General features: G+C 41.3%; 1 protein-coding gene across 4 annotated transcripts in view; it reads left to right on the forward strand.

Annotated features, from left to right (window-relative positions):
• LOC149315764 (disks large-associated protein 4-like) overlaps positions 1–25,861 on the forward strand; it is a 492,990-nt gene that overhangs the window by 135,768 nt on the left and 331,361 nt on the right. The gene's annotated exons all lie outside the window — the stretch shown is intronic.

Below are 25,861 nucleotides of genomic sequence, written 5' to 3' on the forward strand. Positions count from 1 at the left end.
TAGATAGCAGCTTTGTAATGGTGGGCTAGCCTGTTACAAATTGCCTAACATTTCAAGGTGAATAATCATAAGCACAAACAGAGTTTCAGAGGTTGTTCTGTCTACTTGTATGGTCCTTTTTTATTATTAATAGGACAATTACAAGGGTGTGAAAGTCTCCCCTGCAGGTTTGTGGCCCTGTTTCACAATTTAGATTTGGCACTTATTTAGTATGATCCAATTCACACTTGATGCAACCTGATTCAGAACTGAATTAAAATTTGGAACTTTCTGATGCCATAAATAAAAATGGCCATAACATTGTTGTTGTTGTTTGACATATGTGTGTGAAATCTGAAGGTGCTTTAGCTACTATAGGGGGATTGTACACACAAAATTGCAGGTGAATAGTCTAGGGTGTGTGTATATACCTGAATCCTTAACAGTTTGCATCAAAATGGCCATAATTTTTGTTTTTCCACAACATTTTGAATTTTGAAAACAGTGTAGTCCCTTCAGATGAGATTAATTTTAAGAAAGTCATAGAATCATAGAATCAGAGTTGGAAGAGACCGCACGGGCCACCCTGTCCAACCCCCTGCCATGCAGGAAATCCAAATCAAAGCATCCCTGACAGATGGCCATCTAGCCTCTGCTTAAAGACCTCCAAGGAAGGAGACTCCACTACACTCTGAGGGAGTGTATTCCACTGTCGAACAGCCCTTACTGTCAAGACGTTCTTCCTAATGTTGAGGTGGAATCTCTTTTCCTGCAGCTTGCATTCATTGTTCCGGGTCCTGTTCTCTGGAGCAGCAGAAAACAAGCTTGCTCCCTTCTCAATATGACATCCTTTCAAATATTTAAACAGGGCTATCATATCACCTGTTAACCTTCTCTTCTCCAGGCTAAACATCCCCAGCTCCCTGAGTTGTTCCTCATAGGACATGGTTTCCAGACCTTTCACCATTTTGGTCGCCCCCCTTTGGACACGCTCCAGTTTCTCCACATCCTTTTTAAATTGTGGTGCCCAGAACTGGACACAATATTCCAGGTTGGGCCTGACCAAAGCAGAATAGAGTGGCACTATTACTTCTCTTAATCTAGACACTATACTTTTATTGATGCAGCCTAAAATTGCATTGGCCTTTTTAACTGCCGCATCACACTGTTGACTCATGTTCAACTTGTGGTCTACTTGGACTCCCAGATCCCTTTCACATGTAGTCTCATTCAGCCAGGTGTCCCCCATCCTATATCTGTGCATTTTATTTTTCTTCCCTAAGTACAGTACCTTACATTTCTCCATGTTGAATTTCATTTTGTTAGCTTTGGTCCAGCATTCTAGTTTATTCAGGTCATTTTAAATGTTGATCCTGTCCTCTGGGGTATTAGCTATTCCTCCTAATTTGGTGTCATCTGCAAATTTGATAAGTATGCTCCCAATTCTGTCATCCAGGTCATTGATAAAGATGTTGAATAACACTGGGCCCAGGACAGAGCCCTGTGGGACCGCACTGGTCACTTCTCTCCAGGATGAAAAGGTGCTATTGTTGAGCACCCTTTGGGTTAGGCCAGTCAACCAGTTACAAATCCATGTAACAGTTACCTTGTCTAGCCCACATTTTACAAGCTTGTTTGCAAGAATGTCATGGGAAACCTTGTCAAAGGCCTTACTGAAATCAAGATATACTATATCCACAGCATTCCCTTCATGTACAAAGCTGGTAATTTTATCAAAGAAAGAGATAAGATTTGTCTGGCATGACTTGTTTCTCTGAAACCCATGTTGACTTTTTGTGATTATGGCATTGCCTTCTAGATGTTCACAGACTCTCTGTTTAATGATCTGCTCCAGAATCTTTCCTGGTATAGATGTCAGACTAACTGGACAATAATTGTTGGGATCCTCTTTTTTCCCCTTTTTGATGATGGGGACAACGTTTGCCCTCCTCCAGTCGGCTGGGATTTCTCCTGTTTTCCAGGAGTTTTCAAATATGATTGCCAATGGCTCCGACATTACATTTGCCAGTTCTTTTAGTACCCTTGGATGTAGTTCATCTGGTCCTGGAGACTTAAATTCATTTAGATTTCTGAGAAGACTGAGGCAAAGAAGGTGTTGAGTAATTCTGCCTTTTCTCTGTCCCTTGTTAGCATTTTGCCATCTTCAGCACGCAGTGGCCCTACCATTTCCTTCTTCTTCCTGTTCCTGCAGACGTATCCCAAAAAGCCCTTTTTGTTGTTCTTAACCTCTCTAGCAGGCCTGAGTTCATTCTGTGCTTTAGCTTTTCTGACTTTACCCCTACACATGCCTGCTATTTCTTTGAATTCCTTTTTCATGATTTCCCCCCTTTTCCATTTCTTATACATGTTCCATTTAAAACTTAGCTCAGTTGAAAGTTCCTTAGTCATCCATCCTGGTTTCTTGAGACACCTCCGATTTTTCTTTCTCACTGGAACTGTTTGAAAATGTGCCTTCAGTATCTCTCTTTTGAGAAACTCCCATCCGTCCTGAACTCCCTTATCTTTTAGTATTTCTGACCACGGGATCGCCCTCAATACTTCTCTAAGTTTACTGAAATCCGCTCTCCTAAAGTCTAGAATGCATGTCTGACTATGCCTGGCTTCTCCTTTCCATTGTATAACAAACTCCAGGAGAACATGGTCACTTCCACCTAAGGATCCCACCACTTGCATCCCATTAACCAAGTCATCCTTGTTGGTTAGGATCAGATCCAAAATAGCTGATCCCCTTGTTGCCTCTTCCACATTTTGGACCATGTCTTCCAGGCAAGTGAGGAATTTGCTAGACCTTGAGGATTTTGCTGAGTTTGACTTCCAGCAAATATCAGGATAGTTGAAGTTGCCCATCACTACTACATCTCTCTTTTCTGACTGTGTGGTCATCTGTTCTAGAAAGACGTCATCCAATTCCTCAGTCTGACTTGGGGGTCTGTAGTAGACTCCCACCATAACACCCTTGTTGTTTCCCTCCCCTTTAATTTTTATCCAGATGCTCTCCACCTGGCTTCCATGATTGATGTCCTGGATCTCTTCACTGGTGTAAATATCACTGACATATAGTGCTATTCCTCCTCCTTTCCTGTTTGGCCTATTTCTCTTAAAAAGGTTATACCCCTCTATTTCCACATTCCAATTATGAGACTCATCCCACCAGGTTTCAGTGATGCCTATTATATCGTATTTGCTTTGCTGTACTAGAAGTTCGAGTTCATCTTGCTTATTTCCCATGCTCTGTGCATTAGTGTAGAGACATCGCAGACCATGGGTCCCATTTACTTGCTGCCTGTGCAAGTTTGTTTGTTTGTTTGTTTGTTTGTTTTTGCCTCCCACTGTTGGGTCCTTGCACTTTTTTTCTTGTTTCCTCTATGTCAGTTTGACTATCTTCTCCAGCTCTTTCGCTTTCCTTAATATTGGCTCCCTTCCCCACGGAACTCAGTTTAAAGCCCTCCTGATCAAGTTCTTGAGACTGTTGGCAAAAACATTTCTTCCAACTGGCATGAGATGCAACCCATCTGTTGCAAGAAGTCCCTCCTCATGGAACCGCAGCCCATGATCGAAGAATCCAAATAGTTCTCAGTGGCACCATCTGCGAAGCCAGTTGTTCACATCCACTGTTTTCCTCTCCCTTCCTGGACTGTGCCCTTTAACTGGCAGAAGAGACGAGATGACAACCTGTATATCCATTCCTTTCAGCTTCCTACCAAGCACCTCGTAATCCTTTTTGATGTTCTGCAGGCTGTGTCTTGCAGTATCATTGGTTCCCACGTGGACCAAAAGGAAGGGATATTGGTTAGTAGGCTTGACCAGTCTTGTCAGCCTCTCTGTCACATCACGGATCTTTGCCCCTGGGAGACAACACACCTCTCGAGACATCTTGTCAGGCCTACAAATCACTGCTTCTGTACCCCTCAGCAAGGAGTCCCCCACTACGACCACACACCTCCTCCGAGGCTTAGCAGCAACTGTTCCCTTGGGTGGGACTCTCAGGCTTGCCTGCTCTGTCCCTGAAGTCTGTCCATGCTGCTCTTCTTCATCCTCCTTGATAAGGGAAAGAGCTTCGAATAGATTCACTAGCTGCAAGCTCCCTGAACAATCCCTTCTTGGCCTACTTCTCTGTGTGACATTCCTCCAGCTGTCTGCCTCCTGTGTATGTGAAGCGACCTCCTCGGCTCCAGCATCTTCCTCTGCATGGTATTCGTCCAGGATTGTTAGTTCTGTTGTGTCCAGGAAATCCTCCTGCTCCCTAATATGCTGAAGTGTAGCTACTCTGGACTCCAACTGCTGCACTTTCTCCTCCAAGAGGGCTACCAACCTGCACTTGGGGCATGTGAAGTTCTCCACTTCTGTAGGAAAGAAGACAAACATCCCACAAGTGTTGCAGGTGACTGCCGTGGTTCCGTTAGTGTCTATACTGAAAAGTCTTAGGAAATTACTGGAACAGGACTGTGGGCTTCCTCCTAAAAAAAAAAAATCCTCCAGAAAACACCAATGTTAAAGCTCCTGATGTTTCAACAATTTGTGGCAGTGAGCTCAATCAACTCTGCCTCTGCTGTAGATCTCCTTGGATGAAAAAAATTATTTTTTAAAAAAATCTAAACAGTCACCATTCAAAATAGCTGCCCAGCTACCTCTCTCCTCCTCTCTGTAGCAGGAACTGCTCTGGAGAGGCTCTAGGAGGAGTGATATAGAGCTAGACTCACAGATGTTACTCACTGAAGCTCCACCCCCTCTGCAACAAGCACACTCTCCCTAGAGTTTTTAAAAAATTTAAACAGTCACCACTCAAAATGGCTGCCCAGCTACCTCTCTCCTCCTCCTCTCTGTATCAGGAACTGTGGACAGGGAGGTCCAGATGGTTTTGTGCTAGCTCCCTTTAATGTTTGCTTCAATATGCTTAAAGTTAATATTTTTCTGCACAATAGTAGTAGCTGCAATGTATGTGTGCTGCTCGTACATTAAGAGTTATTAACACACTCATTCACAGAGACAGAGAGAAGGACAAAGAAAAAAGGGATAAAACCATGTTACCCTACTAATAATACTAATACTAATAATACTAATACTAATACTAATACTAATACTAATACTAATAATGGTTTTTATTTATATTTCCCACCTCTCCCTGCAGATCGAGGCAGGATTATATCAATAAAAATAGAATTACAGTTCCATATAAAATACAGTCCATAAAATCACAGCACTGCATTAACATCAGTAAAAATCATTATATCAACATCTAGACTAACAGACATGTTCAGAGTGGGGTGTCCCTTTATGGTCGTCTACAGAAGATCACGGGGATAGGCCCGCCGGAAGAGATCCATCTTGAGTGCCTTCTTAGAGGCATCTAAGGTATTGATAAGTTGGAGCTCTTCCCATAAGCTATTCCACAATTTAGGGGCCAAGACGGTAAATGCTTTGTGGGAATTTATTAGGGTTTTTCTTTTCCATTGCTGTTTGTTAAGGTACACTGTTCCACAAGCTGGTAGAGACTTATTCAAGAGGATCTGCAGCTGTAATTGCACCATGGGTGTGTCAACCTTTGATTCAGTGTGTGCGTTTTATGTGTGAATACTTCTGTAACTAACTAAAAAAAAAAAACTTTGCACAATACTGAGTATCTTGGGCACATCAAGTAGTGAGAATGAATTAAATCAATTTCAAACAAAATGTGGAAAAGTCAAAGGGATTTAATCCTACTTCTACAAGGCACTAAAAGAATCCATTTTGCAGTGAGCTGTAACTTTTTAGTTACTTCTACTAGGAATAGTGAGATTATTAAAAGATTGGGAAAAAATGATAGGAGGGATATCCATTGTCTAGAAACCTCTATGAAGACAATGTCCCTCAAACTCCTTTATCATTTTATCCGGTCCCCAAATAGACTCTAGAGTTACATTTCCACCCACACCAGCCCACACCTACCATTTTCCTTCCTGCCTTGCCTCCCCCAGCCATGTAGTGGCTGGCGTTGGGGCGGAGGAAGGTGAACAAGGAAGAGTGCCACCAGTCTGTCCCATGCACTATGATGGCATTATCCTGCAGGACCTCCAGAGACCCTTTAGGAGGTTCTGAAGGATGTCTGCCTTAGGATGCATTGGCTACAAAAGGAAATCCTCCTCGCTCAACTGCCCCATGTCCTTCAGGAAATCCTCCTTGTTCAACTGCCCCCTGTCCTTCCCCCAGATGGATGGCCATTATATGGCTGCATGGGTTGGAGGAGTTGAGGGTGAAGTAGCCAACTAAGTCTCCTCTATCACTGGCTAGCTGAGGATGGATGAGCTTTTTTGCTCAACTGCCCATCCCATGGGCAAGTGACCATGTGTGCAGAAGTGGGCAAGAGAAGCCAACCATCACTACTTATTATAGTGGACCTCCCCCATTTCTTTGCTGCCTCCACTAGCCCCCTGCCAGCCACTACATGGCCATGCAGGTGGAAGGGGAGCATTGCTGAGTCTTATCCATCAGTGGCTGGCTATTGAAACAAGCCTCCTTCCTCAGCTGCCCATCTCCTCCTTTCAGACTGCCACAAGGTTGTGCAGGTGTGAAGGCTGGGCGAGCTGGGTTGGGAGGATTACCTGTCACCAGTTATAATAGCTAGCATTGCACAAGCCAGTTATAATAGCTAGCAATCCACACGTATTTTATATGGAACATGAAGCTGTCTTCTTTCCTGTGTTGCAGTGCGGGTAGGAGGAGGCAGGGAGAGTAGCTGACTGAGGCTTGCATGGCACCAGCTATGAGCCTCTTTGCTTGTAGCCCACCCTGCTCCCTCCAACCAGACATGTAGGCAAGAAAGGGCCAGGGGAGCTGAACACAGAGGATTACCCACTACCGATGATGATATCTGGCAACAGTGATCTGTTCTCTGCTTCCTTGCCAACAGCCATGACATGGAGGAAAGAAAGAGGGGGAGACATTCTTCTCTGCCTCAAGATGTCTTTGAAAGCAGGGAGAAAAATGACTGAGTTACTCATTCTCCCCTGTAAGAATGAATTGTCTAAACAAGCACCTCCCTTACATTTATATCTTATAGGGCTGTGGCCTCCCCAAATGATGGAAGATGGAGCATTGGATCATATTGTGCTTTGCATGGCTGCATTCAGATTTTGAAAAGAAATGAAAAGTTACTATTTTAGATAATTTCAAGAAATAAAAATATATAATTTCTTTGGATTTTGGAGTGTATGTGGAATTCACTTTGACCCCAAGCTGACCTCCTAGGGGCATCACCATTTCTCCACAGCAGAGATGTCATTTAGGCAGCTTGCTAAGGAGAAGGTAGTTGCTAGACAAGAAAAACCATCACCTCCAAAAGGAAAATCTTTGTTTTAGGCCTCACACTTGATGGCTCAGTGATTAAGTCACTGGCCATCTATTCATCTGTTTGCCTTCTTTGATTGTGTTCAGATCTAAATGCGTTGGCTCAGTCTATTCTTCACCTTGGTTTAACAAAAGCCCAGGTCTTCATACCCTTTGTCTTGGCTGAAGTTAAGCCATCAAGCTCATAGCCAAGGAGTTACAAATTGTTTATATAAGCCTCAGTCTAAGCATACACCAGTGTGCTACATTCAGAATACAGCCTTCATGTCAGACTGAACTCTGATTTTAGCTCCCTCAGCCATTTCCCCCCACCCACATTTCGGCAGCCTTGTCATCTCATCATCTATATCCACATCTGGTTCCTGCAGAAGCCTTCAGAAGTGAGTATCTCCCATAGATTTGCATCTCTCAACTCTCTCCCGATTTCTCTTCTTTACTTTCATTAAGAATTGTGTGTGTGCATAAGTGTGAGTGCCCCCTTTTGCTGTGTGTTTGTTTTTCCCTTTTTAATAAATATTTGGACTTAATTGGAGCAGTCTGTCTCACTGTCATCTCTCAAGGGATTCACGTGGACCTCTCGTAGACATCTTGGGACCCAGTCTCAGAAGAGTGTTGTTAGGATCCTACCTCTCAGCAATTTAGCTAAATTCAGAAATTCCCCTAATTAGATCCTTCCTAACACAGTGACCAACTATAGTGGCCTTGTAACCATAATGGTAACTGGTTATCTTTTATGCTGTATATTTCCAAGCCTTGAGAACGACAGAACTAAAATAGATTTTTGTTATTTGAACCTTAACCCTGAACTCTGAATAAATTATTCTTAACTGTGTTTTCATCCTCCCAGTCATATGGCATGGTCCAGAGCTGGCCTCCTTTAAGTGTTTAGCAAATATTGTTATTGAATATGTCGGTACATAATTCTAGCATGCTGCATTCTTTCAACTGTTCATTGCATTCATTCTCACAGCAATCTTGTGAGAATCCTTTACCTTTACCTTTAAGTAATTCATATTTCCTTTTTCATAGCTGGAAGCTTGAAGCTTTGCCCAGCCACTTGGAAATAGTAGCTTATCTGAGACCACCCTGTATACGGCGTACCCTTGATGTGAAGCCTAAAGCCTATGCATTCTGTTACAGGAGGGACTGTCACACATCTACAGTGCATGCCATAATCTTCCTGGAAGCCTGCCTAGAGATGAGCAGAACCTTAACACCCTGCTGTAGATGGACTTTGCCAGACTTGGCTTCTCCCATTCAGGATCCTGCCAGACCTCCAGAATCTTTGCCAGTATCCATTAAATATTTTGGATATCTGTGTCAGGTCAGGTTCTAGTGTTGTCATAACTGTTGGAGGCCTCATTGTAGGGGTGGACAGATTTCAGGCTTGTGATAACTATATCTACAGATTTACTAGAACCCAGAGATTCATCAACCAGAGCTTGGTATATACATAAGATCTTAAATGTCTGAGCCCAGGATTTGTGACTACAAAAACTTTATGTAACTCACAGTGCTTCTACACAAAAATCTCTTCCTACTTACTTCAACCTTCATTTATTTTAGTAGTAGCATTTCAGATAAGGGGCAGCTGAGTTGCTTTGTTGCCAGTTTTGTTAAAACAGAAGTCATTACCACCTTCATTTTGTTGTTGTTGATTGTTCTTATTGGCAACCCTAAGCATTTTCTAGGCAAGATTTATTCAGAAGAGTTTGCCTTTCCCTTGCTGTGAGGCTGAGAGAGTGTGACTTGCCCAAAGTCACCCAGTCGATTTCCATGGCAGAGTGGGGAAATGGGTGACTGATGTCAATGGACCCAAAATGGTGCTGAATAGGACAGGAACATGTAAGTAGTATGTTTCTGTTTATTTTGGATTGTCCTTTTAAAAGACTCTGGCCTAAATCCTTTCTTGCTTGAATGTAAATCAGCCGTAACACTTTTGACAGCACTGAAGTCACAGTTATTATTAATATTATACAGCAGCACTGAGGAGCACCAACTGAGATCAAAGCTGTATCATTTCTCAATTAGACTTTCCACCAGGGATAACTTGTCACATCTCCTGCCACTTCTACTGTCTATGAAATCCTATTAAGCTCTTGGTCTCAATGATATCTCGAGGCCACAATTTCCACAGGTTAATTATGTGTTCATTCTGAAAGAAAAGACAGAAAAGGAGCACACTTTGTTTCCAATGCTATGTTGTTTTTAGCAGAACAGTTTAACTGTTTGGATTATGCATAAGCTCAAGTGAGATCATTTCTACATAGTAAGAAGGCATGGTTGTTTGTCTCATTAATCATGGACATGGTTTATTTCATTCTCAGTCAGGAAGATGAAAAATCAATAACAGACAATAAATCTATTGCACAGACTCATAAAATGGTTTTATAAATAAAAACATACATTTTTGCTGTTTTCCAAGATCTTGACCATAATATTTGTGACATACATCTGGCTGCTGTTGGAGCATTACAGGTAATCATTATAACATTAAGAATGGGTGCTTGAGTTATCTTGTTTTCATTTTCACTCTCAGTACATCCCCCCCTTTTGTATCATGTTGTTTTTGTCTGAGGAAAGGGACTGTCTTGTTTTTATTGATCTGTAAGCTGCTGTGGATGCTTTTCAGACTGACAAGTGGGACATGAATGATTGGCTGAAGAAATAAATCTATAATCAATACCATTGTTCACATGCCCTTGTCTGTTTGTATGCACCACATTGTGTCATTCACCCCCCCCCCCCCCCATTACATATATACATCTGATGATAACATACACATAATGGACAAAGACATGAAAATGATTGTATGCCATTGGTTGTGGCCTAGAAATAATTTCTATAAGTCAGGCCTTCAAAAGGTAATAAAAAAAACTTGGATATACAGCATTTATTTCACCATCAGTCCACACATAGTTGTCTTTGGGTTCTTGATCATATAAGCTATAATTCTGTGCTTAGTTACTGAAATCAATAAGATTTGAGCAGTCAGACTGAAAGCCATAGCCCTAACACATTTTCAAATGGCACATTCTCCAGAACCTGAATATGAAAAACTGGGAAGGTACCTGTATCAACTTGAACTAGTTTTAGTGCTCCAGTTGCTGAAATTTTATCACCCATTCTGACCCTATCAGATTATTCAGTGTCAAAACCAGCATGATCCATATATTAGGCATGTCAGAAATAGACAGAAATCACAGACATCTCAACAGAAGAAAACTCTTACTGTATGTGGCTTACATACAGCATAAGAACCCCTGCCATTTTGAGAAGCCAGTTCTTTGAAAAAATAATAATAATAAAGCCAGTTGGCTTCTGTACAAGGAATGGGAAAACACCATCTTTTCCTTCTTCTAGGGTTCTCAGGTTGGACTTGGGATGTAGCTCCTATAACTTTACTCCTGAACAGATCTCAGAACAAGAAGAGGAACCATAAACTCTACAAATCATCTTCTTTCTTTACTTCCATCTTCCAAAGCAGAACAAAGGTACATCTCCACCCACAATTTCCAGATCCCAACTTTCAGCTGCAGCCATCCTCTCCCAACATGGATATTTCCTGGAGAGTAGGAGGACAGACATGGAGGAGTACCCAGCACTGGTCTTGTCATCTGTGCTTCTGTACCCTGCCCCCCCCCCTGCTCTCTACTGGGAAAGCAGTAGCTGTGTTGGTGTGGCTGAAAGTTGGAGTTTGAAAAGTAAGAGAGGATGAGCGCCTCAGTCCTGCTTGGTGGAGCTTTATATACTTTATCCTATTCCATAAACTATCCAGAATTAGAATTCTGTCCAACATTCAACCTAGCAACCCTACCTTCTCCTCAGAGATCAAAATGTGAGTCATTATGGTCCAATTGAAAGAGAGACAGCAAATAGGTTCAAAGGAGTTGCTCTACCTACCTCTAAAGATTTTTAAGCACTGGACTACTATGATCAGTTTTATAAAATTAAATTCATTGTGGTCATGTTAAGGTTTACAGATGTTTGCAAAGAAAGCTCCAAGCAATACTCTACACCAGTACCCAAACTGAAAGGCATTCTGGTAATGGATGTTGCCCAGTGCTGGGGGTGGTGGGACTTCTGCCCTCTGAGGTGGGACTTTCACCTTTCAGGTGCGGAACGGCTTCCCTTCACCCTCCTAAAACTTCAGCTGCCTCTTCAGAGACAGCTGAAGACCTGGGGGGATGGGGAAAGAGGAGGGACAGGCATGCATGGAACTCGTGGTGTCACCTCCACCTTCCAAATTGACCTCCTCCCATACAACAGCATACAAAATCCTTAGAGTATTTTTTATTAATGTTACTCATAAATTGTAATTGCTGTATATCACTGGATGCAGTGGCAATAGTTGTAACATTTCTGACTTGAGGTCATAGAGGTAATTGACTATCAGAAGATTGGAAGCACCATCTGAGGATGAACAGAAGAAAATAACTATTCTCTTGAAGATCCTAGAAGGCCTGGTCCAGCCAGACCACCCAAATGGCTAGCTTGAGGTACATATTGATGAATATATTGTTAAGGAAAAAGCAACATGGGATATACAGTCAAAGAAATAAAACATGTATGTGAGAGTCAGGATGACTCAGCAAAAGCAATTAGGAGCCACACAGGTGTAAAAGGTAATGGAATTAGCAAGTCCTAAATGCCAAGGACAGAAATGCAAAGTGGATAATTGAACACACCTGAGAGTTGTTAAAGTGGACAAGGTGAAATGATGAAATCATTAATTATGGGATGAACCAAGAGAACCAATGAAAATGGATGTACACGCCCACTGGGTGGAAACTGACAAGAGTGGGTGGTGTTTTCCAATGACTATAATAAGTGCTATGAATTCCAGTGTATTTTGTGGGTAGTAGTGGATAGTTGTGGAGTATTGGAGTTGTGTTGGATAGTTTTGGAGCTGTATATAGTAGAATAAAGTAGATCTTTTATATAAGACTACTGAGTTGTCTGGTGTCTTGGGTGAAGATACAAGAGCCAGCTGGATCCTGAAGAAGTGGGAAGACTTCTGTGGAAGCAAGAGTGAGAAGGCTTGGAGAGTTTGTCAGGGTCTTCAGCCTATTCTCTGTAACTCTGCTGCTTTAGAGCAAAGCTTTAACCACTGGCCAAAACTGGTCAGCGCCGGTGCGTAACAAGGTGGTGAGTTCGAGCCAGAGGTGAAGAGCTACAATTCCCATCATCCCTGACAAGGGTTATGGGCCCAGATACTGCAGCACCCAGCATCCACAGAAGCTGAAAGTTCCAGAGAGTGGAAGACAGATCAGAGCAAGCTGTTTGCGCTGCACTGATAAGCTCCGTGAGTAACTCCTCCTGTGTTTTGTTTAAGCCCGAAAGGGGTCAGCTGTGCATACTCAGAAGGACTGTGTCAATTGAGTCACTGCACAAATTGAAATGGAGACTTTGAAGTTTAGTAAATTGAATAGAAGCAACTACTCCACCTGGAAGATTTTTGCCCAGTCACTACTTGTAAAAGAAAGTTTGTGGGCCACAGTTGAAGCCGGGCTGCCAGCCGCTGCAAATGCAGCCACGAAAGAGAAAGATAACAAAGCCAAAGCTTGTCTTTTTCTCATGCTGGAAGAAGACTTGATTAAAGATGTCAGAGATAAGGAAACCGCCAAAGATGTGTGGGACACTCTGCAAAGACTACACACTGCTTCTACTGCCTTTGCAAAAATGCTATGGTCTAAGAGAATTTATAGGCAGAAGATGGCAAAAGGGCAGTGTGTGATAGAACATTTAAAAACAATGCAAGACTTGTTTGTGCAGGCTGAGCTAAGAGGAGTGGAAATAAGTAGAGAGCAGCAATGCTATATATTGATTGAATCATTAGACCCTTCTTGGGGAAACATTACCAACAGTTTGCAAAACTTACCGGAAGCAGAGTTGACTAGAGACTTAATTGTGGCCAGGATTCTGGAAGAAAACCAGAGGAGACTGTCTGAGAGGAGTGACGCAGCAACTTCTAAGAGTGTGCCAAGTGAACAAACAAAGCCTGATGTGCGTGGGCTGGAGAAGGCAGCTTCTTCGAGGGAGCAACGAAAATGTTTCTACTGCAAAAAGATTGGACATCTGCAGAGGCATTGCAAGCAGTTGGCTGCTGATAGAAGCAAGCAAGAGAGCAGATGGAAGCCACGGCACTATCAGAGGCAGAAGCAGTCCATGCCGCCATTTTTGAAGGACAATAGAAGTGATAATAAGGGGTTTGCAACCATGATAAAAGAAAAACAAAATGCAAATTCTAAATGGCTTGTAGATTCAGGAGCTTCATCCTCCATGTGTAATAATATTAACTTAATAAGTGAAAGAAAGCCAGCTAATGTAAATGCAGTAGTTTTGGCTGATGGGAATGAGCTCAGTGCTGTAAATCAAATGGGGACAGTTTACATTCCAGGGCTGAAAGAAAACTTTACTGATGTTTTGCATGTAAAGGAATTAGAAAACAATTTGTTATCAGTGAGCAGATTAACAGACAGAGACTACATAGTCACTTTTGAAAAGAACTTGTGTAAAATAACATTGAATAGGGAATTGCGTGGCATAGGTTTGAAAAAGGATAAGCTTTATTTCCTGGAGGAAAATGTTGATAATTACAAGGTTGAGAATGCTAACAATATTGATAATGTTCCAATGCACAAAGACTGCATACATGAGCTCCATAGAAAATTTGGCCATGCTAGTTTCAAGTGTTTAAAGAATTTAATAAGCATGTGTCCAGATCTAAAAGTAGCAGAATGCAAAAATCATTTAGATTGTACTGTTTGTAATCAAGTGAAGGTCAGAGCTTTTCCAGTTGCTAAGAGATCCAAAAGAATTGCTCAAAGATCATTTCAATTTGTCCATGCAGATGTAGCCCAAGCAAATTGTTTGTCTTTAGGAGGAAGCAAATATTTCCTAGTAATTGTGGATAGATATTCAAGGTATGCTTTTGTAAGAATATTGAAAAACAAGTCTGATGCTGGGCAAAGTTTAAAAGCATGGGTAAGAATGGTGGAAAGGCAATTTGATAGCAGAGTAGGAACAATTGTTACAGATAGAGGGGGAGAATTTTTAAACAACCAGCTGTATAATTGGTTTCAGAAGGTGGGAATAAGACATGAAACCACTAACCCTGCTTGTCCAAGTGAAGATGGTTTAGCTGAAAGAAAAATCCAGGACATTAAAAGGATATCTGCTTGCTTGATGGCAGATGCTGGAGTAAAAGACAGCTTTTGGGGTGAAGCAACTTTGACTGCCATACACATAAGTAACAGGTTGTTTCATTCTGAAATTGAAGACATTCCCTACAGGGTCTTGAATGGGAGAGTGCCAAATTTTAAATATTTAAGAGGTTTTGGACAATATGCACATGTATACATACCTGCTTGTTTTAGAAGGAAAGGAGAACCCAAGAGCAAAAGACTTATGTTTTTAGGATACTCAGGAAACAGCTATAAATTTCATTTGGGAGGAAGAGAAGTACAGTACTCCAGGTCTGCAAATTTTGAAAGACATGCTGGCTGGGACAAGCTGCATGCCAACAAGGAAGTGTTCTTGAGGTTAGGTAGCTCAAGTGAGCAGGAAGCACAGACTGAACCAACTTCAGGAAACGGAGGGGTTTCAGTCAAGCCAGAAGCCTCTACTAGCAGTAGTGGTAGTACCTCAGATGGGGAGACACAATCTAGACCAGTAACCACTAGAATGACAGAAGACAAAAGATTTAGCCGAAAGACAACAACTTCTAGTGCAGACAGTGATGAAGAGAGAGGCAGATCAACAGAATTCATACCCAGGCGTAGTCACAGAGTTAGAAAGTCACCAGATAGGTTTGTTGTGACGCAGGCAAGAGCTTGTACAGTAGTAGAAGAGCCTGAGAGTTTTGAAGAGTTGGAAACTTTTTCTAGGGAAGAACAGGAAAGATGGTGTGATGCAATGGATAGTGAGTTTAGTTGTTTGATGAACAAAGATGTTTTTGAAGTTGTAGATAGACCCAAAGATAAGAAAGTAATTGGTTGTAAATGGGTGTATAAAAGAAAGGAAATGCCTGATGGAAGCATTAAGTACAAAGCTAGGTTAGTAGCTAAGGGATTTGCACAACAGCAGTATGAGAACTTTGATAAGACTTATTCTCCAACAGCAAAGCCAGAAAGTTTGAGAATGGTGTTAGCTGTAGCAGCAAGAAGGAATCTAGTTGTTGAACATTTTGATTTTGAAACAGCTTATTTAAATGCAAATTTGAATGAAGAAATTTTTATGGAACAGCCACAAGGTTTTGAGGAGAATGGAAGTCAGAAAGTTTATAGATTAAAGAAGGCATTGTATGGTTTAAAACAGAGTGCCAGAGCTTGGAATTTGTGCATTAATGACGAGTTAGTTAAGTTAGGATACAAGAGAAGCGTTGCAGATGCTTGTGTTTATACAAAAGGAGATACAGTGTTGGTGATTTATGTAGATGACTTATGCGTAGCAGCAAAATCAAAACAAGAAATTGAGTCGGTGAAAAGAGAACTGTCAGAAAAATTTGTTTTAAAAGATCTAGGTTTGTTGAAGTCTTATTTAGGCATTAATGTTGAATGGACACAAGAAGGTCATTGTTTACTAAGTCAGAGAAAAAAGATTGAAAATTTGATAGAAAAGTGTGGTTTACAGAATGCTAAGATAGTTACAGCTCCAATGACAACTGGTTTCGTATCTGAACCAACAACTAGAGATTTTGAGGACAAGACTTTTTTCAGGAGCATAATAGGATCTCTACAATTCATTTCTTGCCACACTAGACCAGACATTTCGTATGCCATAAATGTTTTATCCAGAAGACTTTGTGATCCTAAAGTTGAGGATTGGACAGCTGTAAAACATTTATTAAGATATTTGAAAGGGACCCTAGACAAAAAGTTAATCATCAGAAGCAGTAATGCAGATTTAGATTGCTATGTAGACAGTTCATTTGCATCAGAATTAGGAGACAAGAAATCAGTTACAGGAATGATCATCAAATATAGTGAAAGTCCAATAGTATGGAGAAGCAGAAAACAGACAAATGTAGCATTAAGCACATCTGAAGCAGAATTTGCAGCTTTGAACGAAATAGTGAATGAGGTACAGTGGCTTGAACAATTGTTAAATGACTTAAACGAAAATTTCAAAGTACCTGTGGAAATTCAGGAAGATTCACAATCATGCATAGCGATGGCTTAAACAGAAAGTTTAAAGAACAGAACCAAATATGTGGGTGTAAGATACCAAAATGTAAGAGACATGGTTCAAAAAGGAGAAATAGAATTGAGATACATAGAAACACAAAATAACATAGCAGATCTGTTTACTAAAGCTTTAACAGTGGAAACACATGAAAGGTTGACACAAATGGTTGGAATGACATTGTAAGACACATACAATATTTTATTTCGGAGGGGGTTGTTAAGGAAAAAGCAACATGGGATATACAGTCAAAGAAATAAAACATGTATGTGAGAGTCAGGATGACTCAGCAAAAGCAATTAGGAGCCACACAGGTGTAAAAGGTAATGCAATTAGCAAGTCCTAAATGCCAAGGACAGAAATGCAAAGTGGATAATTGAACACACCTGAGAGTTGTTAAAGTGGTCAAGGTGAAATGATGAAATCATTAATTATGGGATGAACCAAGAGAACCAATGAAAATGGATGTACACGCCCACTGGGTGGAAACTGACAAGAGTGGGTGGTGTTTTCCAATGACTATAATAAGTGCTATGAATTCCAGTGTATTTTGTGGGTAGTAGTGGATAGTTGTGGAGTATTGGAGTTGTGTTGGATAGTTTTGGAGCTGTATATAGTAGAATAAAGTAGATCTTTTATATAAGACTACTGAGTTGTCTGGTGTCTTGGGTGAAGATACAAGAGCCAGCTGGATCCTGAAGAAGTGGGAAGACTTCTGTGGAAGCAAGAGTGAGAAGGCTTGGAGAGTTTGTCAGGGTCTTCAGCCTATTCTCTGTAACTCTGCTGCTTTAGAGCAAAGCTTTAACCACTGGCCAAAACTGGTCAGCGCCGGTGCGTAACAAGGTGGTGAATTCGAGCCAGAGGTGAAGAGCTACAACTCCCATCATCCTTGACATATATTAGTTTTACTTTCTCCCAGATTCTTATTTTAAATCTAGTTGGTTTTTTTTGTCAAGTTGAAGAATTTTGGAGATTTTGGTAATTCTTTATGAAAAATGAATTGGACAAAATTCTCATCCATCTACACTGGCCAAATTGTTGCCTTTTTACATGTTTGCCATGTAGCCACTAAATATCAGGATTCTGTCAGAGGGGGGGAAAGAGTTAGCAACACTAGTTCAACACCAGAAATCTGACTAAAAATGCAAGGATTGAAATCACAACATTTATGAGCTAAGTAATGGCAGGTTTAGATGGATCTTCACTTTCTCTTATATTTATTTTTTTAAAGATATGAAGCCCTTTTATTCATATTTATTAAGAAGTTTGCAAATTTTGAAAGATCATATTTTTAAGAAACTAGATGAAATTCTCACCTATCCCTGACTCCTGTGTCCAAAAAGCCACAGTATCCATTGTCCAAGACTCTCTGCTGATCTATCCCAAGAGTTGGAATCATGCAGCTCTCCAGATGTTGTTAAGATTTCAATTTGGCTATTCTAGCTAGGGCTGCTGGAACATACAGTCCAACAACATCTGTAAGGCTGTATGAATCCCACTCTTGATGTATCCATTGCCATCTGATATGACAAAAAGTCTGCCAAGAGAATGAAGAATACTAAGTGAGCATTGGGCTCAATATGTGGTTTGTCTGAAAGATCTCTTTATGACTGAACAGGCAAGTCTTGAAACTACTTTCAGAGTTCACACCAATATACAGGAAACAGTTTGCACTGGAGGTTGTTGGAACATGTTGTCTGCCTGGGAGCTGACCAAATTTGGCAGACCTTGTGTCTTGGCTGACTGCCTTACCTTGCGTTGCTTTCTCTGGCCCAATTTCACCTCACCAACTCTAGCATGACTGTCTTCTTTCCAAGATAACTGTCCCTACCTCTTGCTTGACTCTGTTCAGCTCTCTGTGTTGAGCTGGGTTCTTTCTCAGTGCATTAGATTTCTGGCAAGAGCTCCTGTTAAGAATAAAAGTTGCATTAAATCCAGTCGTAATTATTAGTTCCACAGTCTAATGTGCCATTAATACAAATCAAGAAAAAAATATTACTCTTTTAATCTCTACATTTATTTTTCCACACCAATGGGAGCAGTGCAGTGGAGGGGAAAACAGTCCTGGTAGCACACTTTGGGGTCACAATGAGGCCCTGTGCACCTCACAGGCAGGAAAATCTTTATTTTAATGTTATTGTGGATGGGGAAGGTAAATGGTGGTTGGCAGAGATCTGTCTATGGGAAATGCAGGAGCTGACTGAAAATGGTGGTGTCTGCCAGGTGATCTATTCTCCGTACCTCTTCCCCCTCCCATGAATCTAACAGAATCAATGGGACACATGTAGGAAATGCCAGAATTTCCTGGAGACTGTGCAACAAATTGTGAGTTTTAAAATTCCACATTAAGAAGTTTTACTCCAATTTTGCTGCAGTTTTGGCCCTGCGTCATGTCTCCTGATCGTGCCAGATCCAGGGGAAATGCCAAAAGGGGCGGTCTCGGGCTGCTGCTGGTTGCAGCGCGGAGGAGTCGCAGCAGCCAAACCATGTGACTCCTCCGCGCTGCAAAGAAGGAGCGCGAAAATTGCGCTCCTTCCAGCAACTCGGAAGAGACGCTGCAAGTGCCAAAGCGCGCACTCGTGGCATCACTTCCGGGCCGCGATGTGCGGACGCAGAGCATCCGCTACATCAAAATGGCGACGGCCGTGTGGAACGGTCGCCGCCATTTGTTACGGACTCTGTCCGTGATAGGGTAAGGGGCGTCTGGAAGAGACGCCCCCTTTTCAAAATGGGACGTCCTAAGGACATCACTTATGGCGGTGTGTAACAGCGCCTTTGTCTCACCTTGTCTCATTGGTTGTGTGTACAGTTCCGAGCCAGTTCCAGAAGAGATTCAGGTACACTCCACTTGTAGTACTGCCGCTTCTGTGGCATAAACCATGATAGCATCTCTCATTGGGATTTCCAAGGTAGCCACTTCAACTACTTTTTCCCCCCCAAAGATATAGCCACGTTAGTCTGTAGAATGGACAAAATTGGGGGCATACTTATCAAATTTGCAGATGACACCAAATTAGGAGGGGTAGCTAATACCACAGAGGACAGGATCAAGATTTAAAATGACCTGAACAGACTAAAAAACTGGGCCACAGCTAACAAAATGAAATTCAACACAGAGAAATGTAAGGTACTGTACTTAGGGCAGAAAAATGAAATGCACCGATATAGGATGGGGGACACCTGGCTGAATGAAACTACACATGAAAGGGATCTAGGAGTCCAAGTAGACCATAAGTTGAATATGAGTCAACAGTGCAATGTTGCAGCTAACAAGGCCAATGCGATTTTAGGCTGCATCAATAGAAGTATAATGTCTAGATCAAGGGAAGTAATAGTGCCATTCTGTTCTGCTTTGGTCAGGCCCCACCTGGAATACTGTGTCCAGTTCTGGGCACCACAATTCAAAAAGGACATTGAGAAATTGGAGCGTGTCCAAAGGAGGGCGACTAAAATGGTGAAAGGTCTGGAAACCATACCCTATGAGGAACGATTTAGGGAGTTGGGGATGTTTAGCCTGGAGAAGAGAAGGTTAAGAGGTGATATGATAGCCCTATTTAAATATTTGAAGGGATGTCATGTTGAGGAGGGAGCAAGCTTGTTTTCTGCTGCTCCAGAGACTAGAACACGGAACAATGGATGCAAGCTACAGGAAAAGAGATTCCACCTCAACATTAGGAGGAACTTCCTGACAGTAAGGGCTGTTCGATAGTGGAACAAACTCCCTTGGAGTGTAGTGGAGTCTCCTTCCTTAAAGGTCTTCAAACAGGCTGGATGGCAATCTGTTGGGGATGCTTTGATTGAGTTTTCCTGTATGGCAGGGGGTTGGACTGGATGGCCCTTGTGGTCTCTTCCAACTCTACGATTCTATGATTCTATGAGTATGTTGAGAAATCTTGTAGCACCTTTGAGACTGACTCTCAGTCTCAATGGTGCTGCAAGATCTCTCTACACACTTGTTTTCTTTTGTCAGAGACTACAGGATTGACAAATGTGCTTCAGCATGCACCTCCTTTGGTAAACGTGTTCTGCAACAGGTTGTGTCTAAGTAGTAGGTTGTTGCCCATCCAGGTGATATGGTAACTGCTTATGTAGTCCCAGCATGAAGGATTACCTCCTTACACTGCAGGGAAATGGAATATTACTACTTAACTATGAAGGTTCTGTTTTTGCTGTTGTGGGGAGGGAATCCTAGTGGGTGTTGTTTGTATGTTTTAATCCACTGGCATTATATGTGTATGTGTATAATTGTTCAGAGATTTGTCATAGTATCACTGGGAAGGTGAGATTGGCTCTTCCCCCCCCCCCTTTTTTTTTTAATTTTATATATATCTATGAAGTAATAGAGATGGACAAGTTAACACACATTTTGAGAGGAAAATCAGCAGAGATGATAGATGAATATTGGAAACCTGTAACGGAGTACTTACAAAAGATCTGGATAGCTTAAAGAGAAGAAGATGCGACGCGGGGCTGTAACTAGGTACTACTCAGAATGTACAAGAACTGTTACTTAAACATAGCAGGCAAAGGACTGTTATGACATGATGGAATAATTTGAAATAGATATGACTGCTGAGACTTGAAATTGTACTGATTACTTTGTATTAGCGGACTAAGTCAAGATAATCTCAACAATTCTTTTTATTTATGTATTTTAGTCTTATATAAATGGGTGAAGTTACAAATGATATATTGGTGAATAGAAAGTCACTAATGGTTATACATGTTATAAACAGTGGGAAAAGGAAAGGAAGTTGTACGAATGTCAGAGTGAATGTAGAAGTGTGAAAGGGGGAAAGTAGGAAGAATAGAAGATCGAAGTTTGGGGGGGGGAAGTTTTTTTAAGAAAGCTTAGAGTTTGTTGAGCATGTTATAATGGGTATGTTCGTATTGCAGTAAGGTAGTTAAGGCATAGATGCTCGATATGTGATAATGTATGTGAACCTGTATTTGTATATTTGTAGTCTATTAATAAAATTATTTAAAAAAAAAGAAAAAAAAGAAGAAGTTTTACTCCAATTTTGCTGCTGTTTTGGCCCTGCGTCATGTCTCCTGATCGTGCCAGATCCAGGGGAAATGCCATGCACCATGTGTCCTGATCAGCACAGAAATGGGAAATCCCCTCCCCCATAGACTTGGCCTATGTGACCCATGGGAGTCTCTCTCAAGCCTACAGTTCTATGATTCTGGCCTGTGGAGGTAGAGATTCTTGATCACAATAACCATTACCTATTTCCCGCTGTTGGTCTGCAGCTTTTCTATTTATTGTAAAATAGTTTTCCAACCCTGTGGAGAAAAAATGACTTCTGTACAGTTTGGTTATAGTGAATCAGCATCAGCCTGAGCTTTGGGTAGCTTACTCAGAGAGTTTCCATTTCACGTAATAAAAACTCCAGGAGGAAGGAATAGCAATATTGTGTTAAAAACCTGGAACCCAAGCCTAGGTTTTTCCACCACAGCATTCCCTCCAGCTGCATAGAATTCTGTGTTCCATTTCTTTCTTTCTGTTTATGCATTTCATCTCAAAATAGTGCTATCAGATCAAAGAGATTTATTGCTAAGAAGGGGAAGAAGCCAGCTTAACATTCTTAAACGGAACCAAAGCACAGCTGTGCCACTTGACATCTTTTCTGAACCCTTTCTAAAAATGTTTAATTGCACTGTGCCCAGTTTAATGTCAGTTCTCTTTGGCAGTTGGGCATATGTCAACTGGATGAATTTCATTTGTCTATAACTGCATAACCTGTCCTGGCCAGACATAACCTGTCCTGTCTGGAGCCGTGTACAAGTAAAATAGTAGCACAAGTTGAGAAGTATAAAATGATTAGAGGGGAATCCTCTTTCTAAAGACAGTGTGCTTTAAAACTGCATCCTGAGCCTGTCCAGGAGCCTTCTCTAACTCTATCAACTCTACTGTTTCACGGCAGGTTTATAGCTGAAGGATAGAATGGTCATCCCTCAGTAATGTGACAGTAACCATGACAACCAAAAGGGATTTGTCCCCGTTGCAAAACTTTGTCTTCCTGTAACTGGTTTGACATGCTAGATTTTAGCAGTGGAAACAGCTGCCTCAAACTATCCTTTTGAGTTTGGTTCCCATCAAACAGCCCCCCTCCGTTCCACTAGTCTCTCTGTGACCAAGGTAAAGGTGTATTTCAAGGGATGTCTGTATTTTTAAACCCCACAGATCTATAGGTGTCAATGAAGAGATTCTGTATTTCTGTAAAAAGCAAAAGTAAGAATATTATCCATAAGTAAAAAATAATAATTTTCCCTATTTAGTGATGCAGAGGTTGGGAAATCATTGGATCCCTTGGGAAATTTAATTTTCTGGACTTTGGCTCCCACAACGTATGAATATGACCCCCAAATTTTGGAAAGTGAGATGAGAGCAGAACTCAAACCCAACTGGAAGAATAAAACATCAGGAACAGATGACATACCAATTGAACTGCTACAGACCATAGAGACAGAATTAAGTTCAGTTCTAGGCAAAATTTACCAACAAATATGGAAAACAAACCGGTCAAGAAAGTAGAAGAATGGGAATAGGAAAAACAGCTATGGAGGAACTGGACAGGGCCCTAAGGTGTAAAGATGCAATTCTGTACATCAAAATGAGGATTGTTCAAGCCATTGTATTCCTCTTCACCATGTACAGACGTGATTGCTGGGCAGTGAAGGAATTTAATAGTAAAAACAAATCAACTCATTTGAGCTGTGGTGCTGGAGAAGAGTGATAAGAATACCATGGATGGCCAAGAAGACAAACAAATGGACTGTAGAACAGATCAAGCCCAAACTATCACTGGAAACCAGGATGATTAAACTGTGGTTGTCATACTTTGGCCACATCATGAGAAGGCATGGATAATTAGAAAAGACAATGAGGCTAGGAAAGGTAAAGGGCAGTAGAAAGAGAGAAAGACCACATGCCAGATGGTTGGATTCAATCAGAAAGGTTGAGGGCATGAGCCCTCAGAAACTGAGCAAAGCAGTGGAGGACAGAGGGTCTTGGAGATGGCTCATTCATAGGGTTGCCATGAGTCAAGGCCAGCTCAAGAGCAGTTAAGAACAGCAGCAGCAGCAGCAGCAGCAGCATAGGTCCCAGAATCCTGCAGCCAGCACAACTATTAGCCTTGTGAGCTGGAGGATTCTGGAAAATGTAGTTCAACAAAGTAATTTTACAAACTCTATTGCAGTGTCTTCAAACAGTATCATAGTGGTGTTTTAGTGGTGATGTGATAATAACAGCACTTTCATACTACTACAACTACGATTCTGGAATATTATACTGACATAGTGGGTATTATTGTGATTCGCCGGCTGTATATGTGGGTGGCGAACCTGTATATTTTGTAGGATCCCTAATATGTGTGTGTATTTGTACATGCCTATGCATCTGCTTTGCAGACAGACATATATTGAATTCCTCCCCCTTGGAAGCCCTGTTAGGGTGTCCTGGATCATCCAGTGTCTGGATACATGGGTAATTCTGTAGCTCTGTGTTTTTTCCGCCAAGTAATAGTGAAATCCAATAAATATATTTACTATAGAGAAGCACGGAGAGTTGAGCCCCCGTTTCTGTAGAGCCCCATCCTTTGATTTGCATAGCCCTATCTTCATTTGATTTCTTGGTATTACACCAGGGCAGTGGAAAGCATTCCAGTACTATTCAGATACATTCAATTCCTATCATCTCTTCCCAATGGTAATGCTATTTATCTGAAGCTGGTGGAACTTCAGGGTGCTAGGTTGCCCACACATGCACTAGAATTTGATGCTAATATGTTTCTAAGCCCTGAGTATATGGTGACATAAGATGTTTGATGGGTAGGAATGATCTGGGTCATATTTATTATCCTGTGTTAGAATTCTCATGTAGTTATCCAAAATATAGTCAGAAGTCATTTTCCAATTATGGCAACCCTATCACAGGGTTTTCTGGGTGTGTGATTTCCAATGCGTTTTCATGGCTGAGCGGGGATTCGAACTCTGGTCTCCAGAGTCTTTAATCCAACACTCAAACCACTACACCACACTGTCTTACATAACCAGATTAGACCTTACTTAAATATATCTTCCATCATGAAGCCTGATGGGAGCCAGTGTGATATAGTGGTTTGAATGTTGGGCTATGACTCTGGACACCAGGGTTCAAATCCCTGACCAGCCATGGAAACCCTCTGGGTGACCTTGGGCAAGTCACATTTTCTCAGCCTCAGAGGATGGCAATGGCAAACCCCCTGTGAAGAAATCTCACAAAGCAAGCCCCATGATAGCTTTGCCTTAGGGTCACCATAAGTCAGAAACAACTTGAAGGCACACAACAACAGCAACAACAACAACAACATCAAAAACAACATGAAGTTCAACTAAAAATAGTATTGTTTATTGATTGGTTAAAAGTCAACCAAGTTATTTTGTCATCTGAGGCAGAATCCTTATCTGGCAATAAAAATGCAAGAATGGATTAAACAGCTAAGCATGTAGCAGCACTTTCAAAATAGCCAAAATCTGCTACTTGAAGTAACTGTAGGACTGGCCCTGACCAAAGACTTGCCTTACTTTCAAGGGAGGGTGAAATCCTCAGAATCTATGTGGGAATTTATCATTAGGACAAGGTACTAGTAAGAGAGCTGAAGAAGTTGCAGATTCACAGTTTGAATATACCTATGTATTCAGCACTGAGCTTAGCTGCTCAGGTTTCCATGGTAGATGAGAGAGTATTTACACTGTTTAATATAATGCTCCAGCTATGCCCTTTCCTGAGGATGTCTGATTCAGTCACATTTATTGATATCTTAATTATAACACATTTAGATTAATGTGAAATGCTTTACACAAGGCTCCTTTAAAAAAAAAATGTTCAGAAAATATCAGTAGGCAGGAAGGACAGCAGCCAGCCTGTTGATCAGGGCTGGTTTTAGGCAGGACACGACTACCTTGCAACAATTTCACTGACTTCTGAGCATATATCAAATGCTGATCATGACCTTTGAAACCCTATATAATGGGTTCAAGTTACTGAAGAACCCATATGGCCCTATCTAAACTCTGAGATCTTCAGGGGAGGCTTCCCTCTTTGTGTTTTTACCTTTATGGGCACTTTTAGTGGGGATGTGCAAGAGGTCCTTCTTGCTGGATGTTCTCAGGTTCTGAAACTCTCTGCCTGTTTTCTTTCTGCCAGCAGGAAAAAAAAAAAAAACTTTATTCAGGCAGACATTTGACAATCAACAGTGAATGTCACTATAGTTTTAAATTGCATTTTAAATTGCTTTTTAACATGATCATGTTTTGATATTATAATTTGTTTAACCTCATTTTAGCATTGTAATTGTTTTGTTTCTTT

This window comes from Sceloporus occidentalis, unplaced genomic scaffold, assembly GCF_023333645.1.
Source record: "Sceloporus occidentalis isolate IW3139 unplaced genomic scaffold, rSceOcc1.0.p SCAF_3, whole genome shotgun sequence".
Taxonomy (NCBI): Eukaryota; Metazoa; Chordata; class Lepidosauria; order Squamata; family Phrynosomatidae; genus Sceloporus; species Sceloporus occidentalis.